Here is a 13,108-nt window from a genome sequence, read left to right as displayed (position 1 = left end):
AGTCAGAGTTATGGGACCTATAAGCAACCACAATTAGAAGTTTAGTTTCACTAAATTAACTGTCCCTGCAAAACATTCAAAAATCTGTGATACGTCACTGAACTTAAATGGAATATTGTTTTTTACGTACATAGCCGCTCCCCCACCCCGCAAGGAACTCCTCCCCACTATCTGCTTGACCTCCTACCTATCATCTCGACAGTTTCCCCACCTAACAGACCTTGCTTGCTTACACACAGCCCTCCACCTCTATGGAACATACTCTCTCCTCTCACAATACTTCTCACACATTGCAGGTCCTTCCGATGCTAAGTGGATGTACAGTGCTCCAGCTGCTGGGGCAACTGTATTTTTTTAAAATTGTGTATATTTGTTGTACTTTTAGATGTCCGTCATTAATCCTTTTAATTTAAAATGTAAACAGTCCTCATATCTAAATTTTTCTATCATATTTGTTATACCTTTATGAATGCTCTTGGCTGAAGAGCGGACTACTGTACCGCAGACAGCCCACCTTCAGCCCGTCTGTAGTGTGGGGGATGAAATAACAATAATGAAAAAAAAACATACTGCGTACAGTTTCCGTCGGCTAGAGCTGACTGAGTCATGTACCGACTGCTTGCACTCCAGCACAAACCGAAGCCCACGAGAAAGACAGGCAGTCGAGTCCTGAGTAACTATCGAAGGCGAATTTAGTAAACTTGACTGCCTGTTTAAATGCTTGGAAGTTCTCGTTATCACACGACAAAATTAAGACATTTGTTGGGCACCTTTTCCGTGAAATATTGATTTCCTGTGGGCCCTGCACTGAGACAAACCGTTTACGAAGTGTGCGGACAAGAAGACTATTGTGACGTCACAAGTTCGTTGCAGGCCCTATATCTCTCGTTGGCCCCGTCATAAACGCTTCAGTGGAAAGGAGTGAGTCACGCCAAGAAGTTTAGTAGGCAACAGTTCTTCGGGTGCTAGATTTCCCCATTTTAGTTCCGGCCTCAGAACTGTATTTAACTAGAATCGCCGAAGAGGCGGAGGTAAATTTCTTGTTGTCGCTATTGTAACCACCAGTTTTTTCAAGCTAATAAAAAAGTTGCTTCTATTATCTACCGGGGCTCTCCTCAATTAATAAGAGAAAGTAGGATTTTTCAGTAGATATGGTCTGTATTTGAATCGCGTAGCTACTGTTCACGTGCACTGTAGGATGTCTTATTGTATTTTTCCGGTAAGTAATGGGAATGAAGTCATCTCCAAAGAAACAGCAACAAGCGACACGCTCCCAGAGAAGAAAATTCGTACACGGTGTTATTAATTTCTGCGAAGTGGAGGAGCAGAGGAAGGCCTAACAGTTCAGTTACAGGAAGATGATGAGAGGAACAATACGAATTACTTTAAGTGGTTGCAGGAAAATCTTATTTCAGTCATTCCAGACAGAGGCATTGCTTTCTTTCAATGATCCATATCACACAGTTCACGAAAATAAACCTCCCACCCAAGCTCCCGCGAAGATAATATATTAGTGGTTGATAAAATCAATATGTCAGTAACAGGAGACACGACGTCGGAGTACTGTAACAAATATTCCAGGCAAATAAATCATTACAATGTAGAGAACAACACATTATTGACAACTTAACAGCAAAACTCTTATGTCAACGCTTAGAATTAGCAGAGACGATACCTCATCAATTCGTGTGTAGATCAAGCAGAAATGTGACAGCAGGTAATAAAGAGGTTGGCGATTACAATGCACTCAAGTGAAACACAAACAAAAATTGACCAAATCTATGACAAGAATGGACACTGTATCATAAGGCTCGAGAACAACGACTTCATGGGGCTATTCGGAAATAATATACACTATGCGAGTAAAAATAAAGAACTATCCAAAGTGTAATTCACGCAAATGATAAAGAGTGAATTTTCTAAGCCCTTAAAAAAGTATATCCAAAACATTTTGACGTGGCATTGAAGGATGTGTGACAAACTTAAGTAGAGTGAGGTTAAAAGTGGTAGGATGTTCAAATGTGTGTCAGATCTTATGGGATTTAACTGCTAAGGTCATCAGTCCCTAAGCGTTCACACTACTTAACCTAAATTATCCTAAGGACAAGCGCACACACCTCGGCCGGGACCAGCCGCAAAGTCCATGACTGCAGCGCCTTATACCTTTCGGCTCATTCCGCACGGCTAATGGTAGGATAACCATTCATAAATCCAAACGCATACAGAGAGAGTGTGGCAGTAGCAGAATAGCGAATCAAATGAAGAGAGTAATTAGGATCCTAGCGTGACTAAACTTACAGAAGAAGAAAGTCAGAACAATTAAAAAGCCCTACAAACAGGCGCCGCTCATCGCTGACCTGTGGATTTCTCCATCTTCTAGTCGTCTGAAAAACTGCAGTCGTTTTCATCAAATCATTGACGTTTGCCGGCAGTCTCGAAAACCGTGCAGGGACGCCGAAGACCTGGCGGCCACAAGACTAGACTAGCTGACCGACCCGAGAGCCGCAAATTAAAAAAAATAAAAAATAAAAAAAAAAAATAGGTTGTGTGAATTCTTAAGGGATCAAACTGCTGAGGTCATCGGTCCCTAGACTTACACGCTACTTAAACTAAGCTATGTTAAGGACAGCATACACACTCATGCCCGAGGGAGGACTCGAACCTCCGGCGGGAGGGGCCGCGCAATCCATGACCTTGCCACTCCGCGCGGCCCGCAAATTTCAAAGCGTGCCGGTTAGACTCGGAAAACAGTGCAATCGTTGACGTAATGTGGAAACGGAACGATTTACCTGAAGTTCAAAAGGGACATGATCATTGGCTTTCGGACTAAGGGTGGAAGCGTTTCCGAAACGGCTAAGGGTGTAAACTGTTCGCGTTGCCGGTGTGGTTCAAGTACAACGTGCGTGACAAAATGGAGCAATGCAAAACTGGCGCAGAGGCCGCTGTGGTGCATCGCGGGCTATACATGACGGGGGCGAACTACGGGCAGCGAAATGTGTACGGGTGAATAGTTGTGCCACTGTTGCTCGACTGACCGCCCAAACGAACCAAGAGACTACAAAGAGTGTATCCTCAACGACCGTCCAGCGAACGTTGCTACCCATGATCCTCTGCAGCAGGCGCCTGGGTGCCTATTCTGTATCTTTCCGCCATTGTGCCAATCGTTTCGGTACTCAAAAGCACCGAACGGTCTAGTACTCGAATTAGAGCCCCTGCATTATTCAGTACGCATTTCGGAAGCGATACCGTTCGGGTCTAGAGAACCGAAGCGCTGTTGTTGGTTCGCGTCGCACAAGCCAATCAAAAGCAAGTGGCCGCAGATCTGCGCGTGCGCACTGCAGCGCGCACAGCGCCGCGAACACAAAGCGGCTAGCAGACGACACAGGCGCGCTAATCTTCCAAGAACCGAAAATTGCGTTTACGTTGCCGTAACGCATGACGCCGCACTCCATCGAGCTGACGTGCCCGCAGGCACGTGGCGCAGTATATCCATTTCCATGATTCTCAGCTGAAATGCATAGAAATTTTTACAGTTTCCCTGACCGCATGTTTCCATGAATGCATAATAACGATAGCGTATTTGACTGTATTCTGCAGATTGTCGTAAACGCCGCATTATGTCATCTTATTCTCATTCACACTGACATCGTGTTTTGGATTTTACGTTTCGGAAAATGAGTTAGGAATAATCTATAGTACCACATTGTACTAATACATCTATAAAAACCGAGCGGGGTGGCGCAGTGGTTAGACACTGGACTCGCATTCGGGAGGACGACGGTACAATCCCGCGTCCGGCCTTCCTGATTTAGGTTTTCCGCGATTTCCCTACATCACTCCAGGCAAATGCCGGGATGGTTCCTCTGAAAGGGCACGGCCGACTTCCTTCCCAATCCTTCCCTAATCCGATGAGACCGATGACCACGCTGTCTGGTCTCCTTCCCCAAACCAACCAACCAATATCTATAAAAACGCCCGAAAAATTGATTCTGAGATTTTCATAGAATAAGAAGATGAACAGAATATGGTAATAACTCGCTCCTAGAGATCCAAATGATTAAGTAGCGCACTTCCATATATGATACGTCAACGATTTGGGTCTTAAAAACAAAACTGAAAAAACGCGTTTTCGAGAGCTTGTGCAGTTCGTCGAAGCTTATAACATGCATCTCATGAAAATGTTTCGTATATGGTGTTACAGTCTAAAAATATTACGGCGGAGATCTTTCATTTCTGTCTACTGTTGTTGACGATTCGATCGCAGATAAATACTTGTGACAAGCAAGATTATAAAGATTGCTGCTGCTGGTTACATTCTCAGCAATTTAAGTTTTGCTCTTACATTCCTGTCGAATCGCATACTCGGATATCGCTACATATTCGGAAAAAATGGTGAATTATTTCTGTCAAGAAAAAATATAAAGGTCACTGTCGGTTGTTTCACTCGCAGCAATTTCATCTCCTGCAATTTCATATTTCGTTTTTTAAACACACAGAAATCACGAAATCATTACAGAGGAAGTGCGCTCTTACATGTAAGTAATTACGAATATTACAGAAAATACCTAACTGACACGAATAACAATGTCTCAGAACGTGTTGCATATATATAGAAGAAAAAATAATTTTTGCACGCATCCGTGCGTGCACCCTTGTCGTTTTGTATCGCATTCCCGCGCGCTAACCACTTGGCAACGCCAAATAACCGAGACGCAGTGCTCAATTCTTCTACTATTGCGGAGAGGAACGTAGGCTGACTTCGTTGCCAAACGGTGCTGCGTAAGTCATAAATGCGTGATAGTTTGGAAGGTTTCCAATATCAGGCTTCACATAACTGCTTTCCATTGTAACTTCAAGCCGTCCGGGTGGCCGAACGGTTCTAGGCGCTACAGTCTGGAACCGCACGACCGCTACGGTCGCAGGTTCGAATCCTGCCTCGGGCATGGGTGTGTGTGATGTCCTTAGGTTAGTTGGGTTTAAGTAGTTCTAAGTTCTAGGGGACTGATGACCTCAGAAGTTAAGTCCCGTAGTGCTGAGAGCCATTTGAACCATTTTGTAACTTGAATGATGTAAAAAGTTTCGATAGTTACTAAATAGGCCATTTGTGGGAAAAAGTACACAAAGTCACTAATAACGTCAGTTCACACTCATGTAATACACATAAGGAGAGCTGATCTCTTGATATTTAATGAGGTTTAAACTCTTATTTGCATAAAAAATAACACGTATTTTGAGAGAATTTTGACCGAGAACTTTTTTTATGTAATCATTCACAGTAACAACCTAACCTAACCATATTTCTAACAAAGGAAAATAGTCTGTTGTGAACTCACTTTCCAACCGGATGCGTCCTGTGGTGATTCTTTAGTAACACAATCAATAAATCGAAAGCTAAAACCGCTAAATACGTTTAAATAACAAATTATAGGTGTACATTAGCCACAGCTCACCTATCGACAGTGCCACACCGAAATCCTAAACCTCTCGGTAAAATTGTCGTAAAATCGGTGGGAGAACCGTTCAGTAACAGGTCTCAGACCCTTACTGAATAGGATATTTGGATAAAGAACAGAAAATGACGTCACTACCGAGACTAACCTACTACACCGATCGGTATGAACGATACAGAATAGGGTCCCTGGTTCATGCACCCATGCTGACTGCTGTTCTCCGGCAACGAAGGCTGGAATTTGCGCGCCATTACCGCATCTGAACGTCCACAGAGTGGCGATAGGTGGTCGTTTCAGATGAATCGCGTTTTATGCTGCTTCCAACAGAAAGCAAACACCCTGTAACAATCTTTGGCAGGGTGCAGGATGGAGGAGGGAGCGTTATCGTTTGGGGAATATTTTCGTGCCATTCACTGAATGACCTCTTCAGTCTGGAAGGAACAGTGGATAAACACAAGTACGCATCTGTCCTTGGGGACCATGTCCACCCTTGCATGCAGTTTCTTTCTCCTCGGCACGATAGCGTCTAGCAGCAACGTGTCATGCAGCTCGCAGTGTACGTGCGTGCTTCAAAAAGCACGAGGGTGAGTTTACCCTATTCCCCTCGTCACCCAATTCCCCGGAATGAAATCCAGTCAAGAATCTGTGGGACCACCTCCATCGGACTATTCGCGGCTACTGTCATCCCTGAAAAGAGTCCGCTGATTGCTTTGGAGCGGTGTAGAACTGGACTTGTGACCCGGCACTGCTCACGTAAGTTATTACATTGATGTGATATGTATATTCCAACTTGTTGTACGGAAACAGCGCAGTGAGATGGATGTACGTGGAGTCGTTAGAGATCGGCAGAAAGGAGCTATGGAGTTTGGCAGTGCCGATGCCCACGTTATAAACGGAGTTTCCTATGTGTTGGTGTATCGAAGTTGAGTGTTGAATATATCTACAAGGGCCTGAGTAAAATGCGACACTTTCTTAATGACGGTCTGCCTCAGCGCAGACAGTATTTGCTACTGCCAGAGAATGCATGTCCGTATCAACCCGAACACTACGAAGGGGACTGGATACAATGGACGACCAAACTGGATACCTCTCAATAGGCCATTGCTCAGAGCGGCGCAGTGGGTCAAAAAATACAGAAACTTGGCAGTAGCTGACTGAAAACGTTTAGTATGGTTCAACAAGTATTGAGTTGGCCTCTTTTCAGTGATCCAAGATATCGAGTGTACCGACGGCACAATGAGACGATTAACCTGTAGCTTGTGGAACGTGCAAAATGGCTCTGAGCACTATGGGACTTAACATCTGAGGTCATCAGTCCCCTAGAACTTAGAACTACTTAAACCTAACTAACCTAAGGACATCACACACATCCATGCCCGAGGCAGGATTCGAACCTGAAACCGTAGCGGTCGCGCGGTTCCAGACTGAAGCGCCTAGAACCGCTCGGCCGGCTGGAAAGTGCAGTCTAAGCCTAAGGATATTCTGTATTGTTTCTGGAGATATGGAATCACTAATTCAGATTACCGTGAACATGAACCAGGATTCAAGATTCTCGGTGACCAAGTGTAGTCATTTCTTCTACCTCTTCATATTGAGTCTAGTGCAGACAGTCCCGTTTTCTAAGATGATAACAGCTGTGTTCACCGGGCTTCACACATTCATTTCTTGTTTGATGAGCACAAAGTCACTCCTATCGCACCTCGACTGGCCCACTAAATCATCCGACATGAATCCCTTAGAAATGCCTGGGACTATTCTGAACAGCGGGTGAAACGTAGCAGTCAACGTCCCCGCAGTTTGGTAGCTGTAAGGCAGCTAATCATCGATGAGTGGCTTTAGTTGGATATGGCATATCTGATGAAACTTTTCTACTCAATTCCTAACCAGACTGAGTCCATTATCACCGCTGGAGTCGGTATTGCCTAGTATTAGCGTGATGTGTCTTGTGGGAGACTAAACTTTCGCTCGATGTGCTTACTAATGTCGAGTCGCTGCCCTACTATTAGCCAAACACTGTGACTCTTACCTCTGGTTGTGTCCTGCGAGCTTCTTCAGGACACCAGAAAAAGAGGGTGGTCGTCCAGCAGTAGCTACAATGCATAAGGCTAAAGCTAGAAATTTTGAGATGATAGAGACTCGGCTGGAAACTTATGAGATTCTAGGGTGCTTCTCCAAGAGAAGAACTAGGTATGGTACAACAATTTTAATATATCAGACATTGGGTCCGTTTAGTCGACTCACAATTGGACAATGAGTGTATACAATCCTCTATGTAATACTTTCAGTCTACCAACAGTTGGAACTAAGTTAAGATTGGAAAAAAAACTGTTACTTATTCTCAGTAAAGTTCTAAAATACATAGGCAAGACTTAGCAACCAGGGTAGCTATAGGGCTTACCTCGACAGATACACGACTTCGTCCGGACTGTCTCTTCTTACTACACACAGACTCAGGTCTCTACCTTCTCTCTGTCCGCATTTTTGACAGGACGGGAGAGCGGTGGGCAGACCACATGCCCCTCCGTATCCGCATCCGGTGACGCCTAAGATCTGAGGATGACACGGCGGCCGGTTGGTACCGTTGGGCATTCAAGGCCTGTTCGGACGGTGTTTGCATTTTTTTGTGCGGGAATTATATAATATATTCCCTCGCTCCAGACCCGCTCTTTCAAATACACATCCCATTAACATCTCGTGGCTTCTGGAGCTTTCTCTGGAAAGTTTCTGACGGCCATCACGCAGACATAGGCTGCTACAGATTCGGCTAAGTTATAAGGGTAATGTTATTACCTAACACATACGATAGCTGGCGCCTACCTGTTCTACCTTAAAGGGGGAGGGGAGCCATCACACCTGTGAATCACCGATTTTGATGAGTCTGAAGTGTGTTGTAGTGTGACGTGTCCCGATTACATGGCTAGCGGTGTTTCAAGCGACGACCCCCAGTTTCCGAGAAAACTGCTGTTGAAGTTTTATGCATACGACCTATACCTCTAGCGGTAGTAATGTTTCGACCAAGCAGGCGTAGCGCAGTGGCTAATGTTCGAGGTTAGCATGCTGGCGACACAGGTTCGAATCCTCCGCGTGTACTATTTTCCCTTCAATTTCATAGTACAGAAGATAATCAAATAGCAAATGTCATGCACAATTCTTCAAAAATATTCGTTTTCGCCATAGTAGTTTCATTAATAACTTCCTAGATATTTTGAACGCTTCTGGCATGGCACAAAAGGTAAACGATGCTTGGTTTCAAAAATTTCAGATTCAATTTTAGACCATGTACTTGCAGGAAAAATTGTAAAGTACACTCCGGAACCGCGCTGCTGCTACGGTCGCAGGTTCGAATCGTGCCTCGGGCATGGAAGTATGTGATGTCCTTAGGTTAGTTAGGTTTAAGTAGTTCTAAGTCTAGAGGATTGATGACCTCAGATGTTAAGTCCCATAGTGCTTAGAGCCATTTGAACCATTTTGTAAAGTACGTACAAGAGATCTTCAGATTCCGAATCATTACTGTTGGATAATAAAGCTAAAGACAAGATTGGTGAAACCTGAAAAATTGCGGGCATACAAAAGGATTTTCTCACATAATAAGATACGTACTTTGTCTAGGATACTGGCATATCAAACCTGGGGTGAAGTGTATATGGAAAGCAATGTAGATTCTAAGTTCTCTAAATTTTGCATACTGTTTTTAGGCGACATTTCCAAAGGTAGCCATTTCTACTGCAGCAGCTAAGGGAAATAGGTGGATAACTGCGGATATTAGAAAGTCCTCACATATACTTACATTTCTCAGTGCTTTGCAAACGCACTGCACTAACCCACAATTCTTGAGTACCATCACAAGTATGGAAAATGTACATGAGGGTATTGCTTCCTGAAAAAAAAAAAAAAAAAAAAAAAGGTCATTCGGTGACAAACGAATAATGCCTATTCTCCATGAGTGCATAGGTAGCGTACAAGCCGCATTAACAAACATTATAGCCGCGCGGTCTGAGGCGTCTTGCACGGTTCGCGCGGGTCCCCCCGTCAGAGGTTAGAGTCCTCCCTCGGGCATGGGTGTGTGTGTGTGTGTGTGTGTGTTGTCCATAGCGCAAGTTAGTTTAAGTTAGATTAAATAGCGTGTAAGCTTAGGTACCGATGACCTAAGCAGTTTGGTCCCGTAAGATCTTACCACAAATTTACCAAACAAACATTATAAATTAATCCTTTAGATAAGACGTTTTCCCAGATTTCCTAAAGCATGTACGAGTGGTGCACTTGCTAAGGAGAAGTATAGCAGAAAGCACTGGAAACTACAAGCCACATTCACTGTGGTCTTCATTCAGAAAAATAATTGAAGCAATGATGAAAGATAGAATGATAAGTTACTTGAATCAATACAACCTCCTTAACGAAGCACAGTTTAGTTTCAGAAGTGGAAAACGTACAGTATCGGCTATTACAGAGTTCACAAAAGTGGTAGTTGAGGCTCTTGATAGAGAGATTGTGTTACAGGCATTTTTTTAACTTGTCTGAGGCTTTTGACTCCGTCGACCATAAAATTATACTGAGCAAGGAAGCGCTAGGTATAAGAGCAATAGCGAATGTGTGGTTTCAGTCTTACTTGGAAAACAGGGCGCTAAAGGCGGAGACTGTTCACACGTCTGATGCCGATAAAGGTTTTGTAAAACAATTATCAGACAAGAAATAAATAAACTTGAGTGTTCCTCAGGGTACTGTAAAGTGTCAGTCCTGTTCTTAATATACACTCTTGAGACAAAAAAAAAATACACGACGTACCACGAAGGAATTACCCGCTGGTCATCGCGCCTCAGTACGAAGCGGAATCCATGACTAAAGACAATTCTAATCCAGTAAATGAGCTTTCAGCCCGAAGAACTCTCTGGATACGCCTCCACAGCGGTGGGAAACCATCCTGACTGTTGCCCGCTGCACAGCCCCACAACTGGGAGTGAAGGTCTGGGGTGCTTAGTAAGACCCCTTTGGTTGTAATCTGCGGCACCCTCGCAACATAACAATAAGTCGACGATATTCTACGCCCCATTTTGTTGCCCTTTATGGCAAGTCATACTGGGCATACATTTCAGCAAGATAATGCCCGCTCACACACGGCGAGGGATTCTACTGCTTGCCTTCGTGCTTGCCAAGCCATATCTTGGCCAGCAAGGTCACCGGATCTCTGCCCAATTGAGAAACTCTGGAGCATTATGGGCAAGACCCTACACACAGCTCTGGATTCTGACAATCGAACGTGCCAATCGGATAGACTTTGGCACGATATCCATCAGGAGGACATCTGTATCAATCAATGACAAGCCAAATAACTGCTTGCTGAAGGTCCAGAGATGGAGCAAAGCCTTACTGACTTGCTCAATTCGTGAAACTCTTTTTCTTGAGTAAATTATCCAATTTTTCTGTAATTGTGATCATTTGTTTGTCTGTAACGATTTCTGTCACATTCGGGTAATTCCTTCGTGGTGCGTCGTTTACTGTGTCGGAATGTATATCAATGACCTTCCATACAGTGTAAGACATGGAGAAAAAGTTCTCTTTTCCGACGACAGCAACTTCATAGTCACTGATAAAACATCAGAACTCTTATTAGGGAAAGCAAATGAAACCCTCAAGGATTTTTGCAGTTTGGCAATATGTAATAAATTAACATTGAAAATGAGGAAAACTAAGCGTATGCACTTCAGCATAAAGAAAGGAAGCAGCTCTGTCACTTTAAGCACAGATGATAAATCTATAGCTTTTGTGGCAAACACGAATTGTTTAGGGATGAACACTGATTGTCAGCTGACAAGGTTTGAACATAAAAAGATAGTGGCTAAAATAATTTCATCTGCAGCTCTTAAGGTTTTAGCATCAGTAAGTAACAGCCAATGTCTTGTGGTGACAAACTATGTCTACATACACACAGTTCTTGCCTATGAGAGTCTTTGCTATGGGTCGAAGGCACAAAACATGGACACTGTTTTTAAACTGTAGAAAGGGGCATACGAATAATAGTTGGAAGTAGCAGTTGGGCTCATTGTAGAGAGATGGTTAAAAATGAGATATCTTTACTGCATCAGATGAGATCGTATACCAATCTGTGGTTCAAATATTAATTAATAGTGCGCTAATAATTCTATACATAACCTTGGAAGAAGAGCCAGTTTGGAGTTACATTTACTCAGGAAAAAAAAAAAAAAACTCAAAACATTATTTTGTATCAGGTGATATAATTATATAATAAAGTGGCAAAAGAAAGTGGAAAAGATTACTAAAATAAATTTGTTTAAAAAGTCAGCTTAAACATTCTCCGTAAGTAATGCGTATTGAACAGTTAAAGATTACTTAGATGACTCAAAGTAGTGGATAGTAATGAAAGGAGATAACTACACTTGATTATGGTTTACTGCTTTCACAACGATCATGAAACAAATGTGTAATGCTTGATATTAAGGTCTGTTGGCTCAGTTTTCAGGTGGGCAGTAGTACATAATTTAATGTAGAGTCTGAAATTGTGTCAAGTAACACAGCAGCATCTTCTCAGTCCAAGAGTTATTGGTGGGTGTCTTTGTGTGAGTGGCAGTGAACAGTTGAACTCTGTTTTACGTAGCAAGTGACAGGAAACAGCCCAGGAGTCATCAACAGATGTCCTCAGTGTGTGGGCAGTGAAAAAGAAAACTATGTTTCATATTACAAGTTACATGAAATAATTTGTGTGTTAATGAAGAAACATTATTCTGCTGGTAGGACACTGACCTCATATTCGGGATCAAGGAACTGCTTTATCCAGCCATTCTGATTTACGTTTTCCGTGGTTTTCCTACATCGCTAAGGCAAATGCTGGGATGGTTCTTAATCAAGGTCACGGCTGACCACCTGTCGTATCCCCATGTGCTACCTGTTCCATCCTCTAAAAGCATATTATGTGTGCTATGTGTCATATTTTGGCCCACTGGCTGCATTGTTTTACCTTAGTAACTCCTATATTATTGTGAGCTTATACTTGGTTGAACAAAAATTATTAATATATTAATCGTTACAGCACATTTTCTTCAAATGTGTATTCCGATTGTTACATAACAGATTACGTAGTCTTTCGTATTCGCTATCGCTTGCTGTGCTAGAACAGAATTCCTGATGGTATCTGTCGCAGAAGCAAAGGGGACACAAATTCGTAGAGTGCCACGCACATTAATGGAAGCTAGTGCTTTACAGACACCCAGATTTCTCAGAAGCAATACAGAGAAAGACAGTTCCCTTAAATTCACAAAGACTGTTCTTTCTTCAATGAACTTCGGCCCGAACCACGCATATTTGATCACTGGTTGAAAGTAGTTGGACTAAACGTGTTTTTATGCAGCCTTCCCTTGAAGCGATGAAATTAAGGAGAAAGAACATACGCAGGACTTGCACTCATAGTGCCAGCATGGTAGCCGTGAACCTTAGCTCCTGTGCTACGCACGCTTGATTTAAAAATTCTGAATTTTACTCGTAGACAAGGAACGCTTAAAACTTCAACATCAATTTTTTGGAAAATAGGGGCTGTCACATGAAAAGCCGTTAGCCACAACTCAGGACAGATCCCTCTACTCATCTAAATCCCTGATTAAAAGGTCTGATTATCTTCTTGTTAGAAGTCAAAATAAATTTTAGAGGTG

General features: G+C 43.1%; 1 protein-coding gene across 1 annotated transcript in view; it reads left to right on the top strand.

The window, feature by feature from the left end:
• LOC126470681 (uncharacterized) overlaps positions 1-13,108 on the top strand; it is a 990,891-nt gene that overhangs the window by 411,743 nt on the left and 566,040 nt on the right. The gene's annotated exons all lie outside the window — the stretch shown is intronic.

The sequence above is a fragment of the Schistocerca serialis genome, chromosome 3 (genome assembly GCF_023864345.2).
Source record: "Schistocerca serialis cubense isolate TAMUIC-IGC-003099 chromosome 3, iqSchSeri2.2, whole genome shotgun sequence".
NCBI classification, from domain to species: Eukaryota; Metazoa; Arthropoda; class Insecta; order Orthoptera; family Acrididae; genus Schistocerca; species Schistocerca serialis.
The sequence above is the reverse complement of the archived record's forward strand: the minus strand, read 5'-3'. Positions and strand labels throughout refer to the sequence as shown.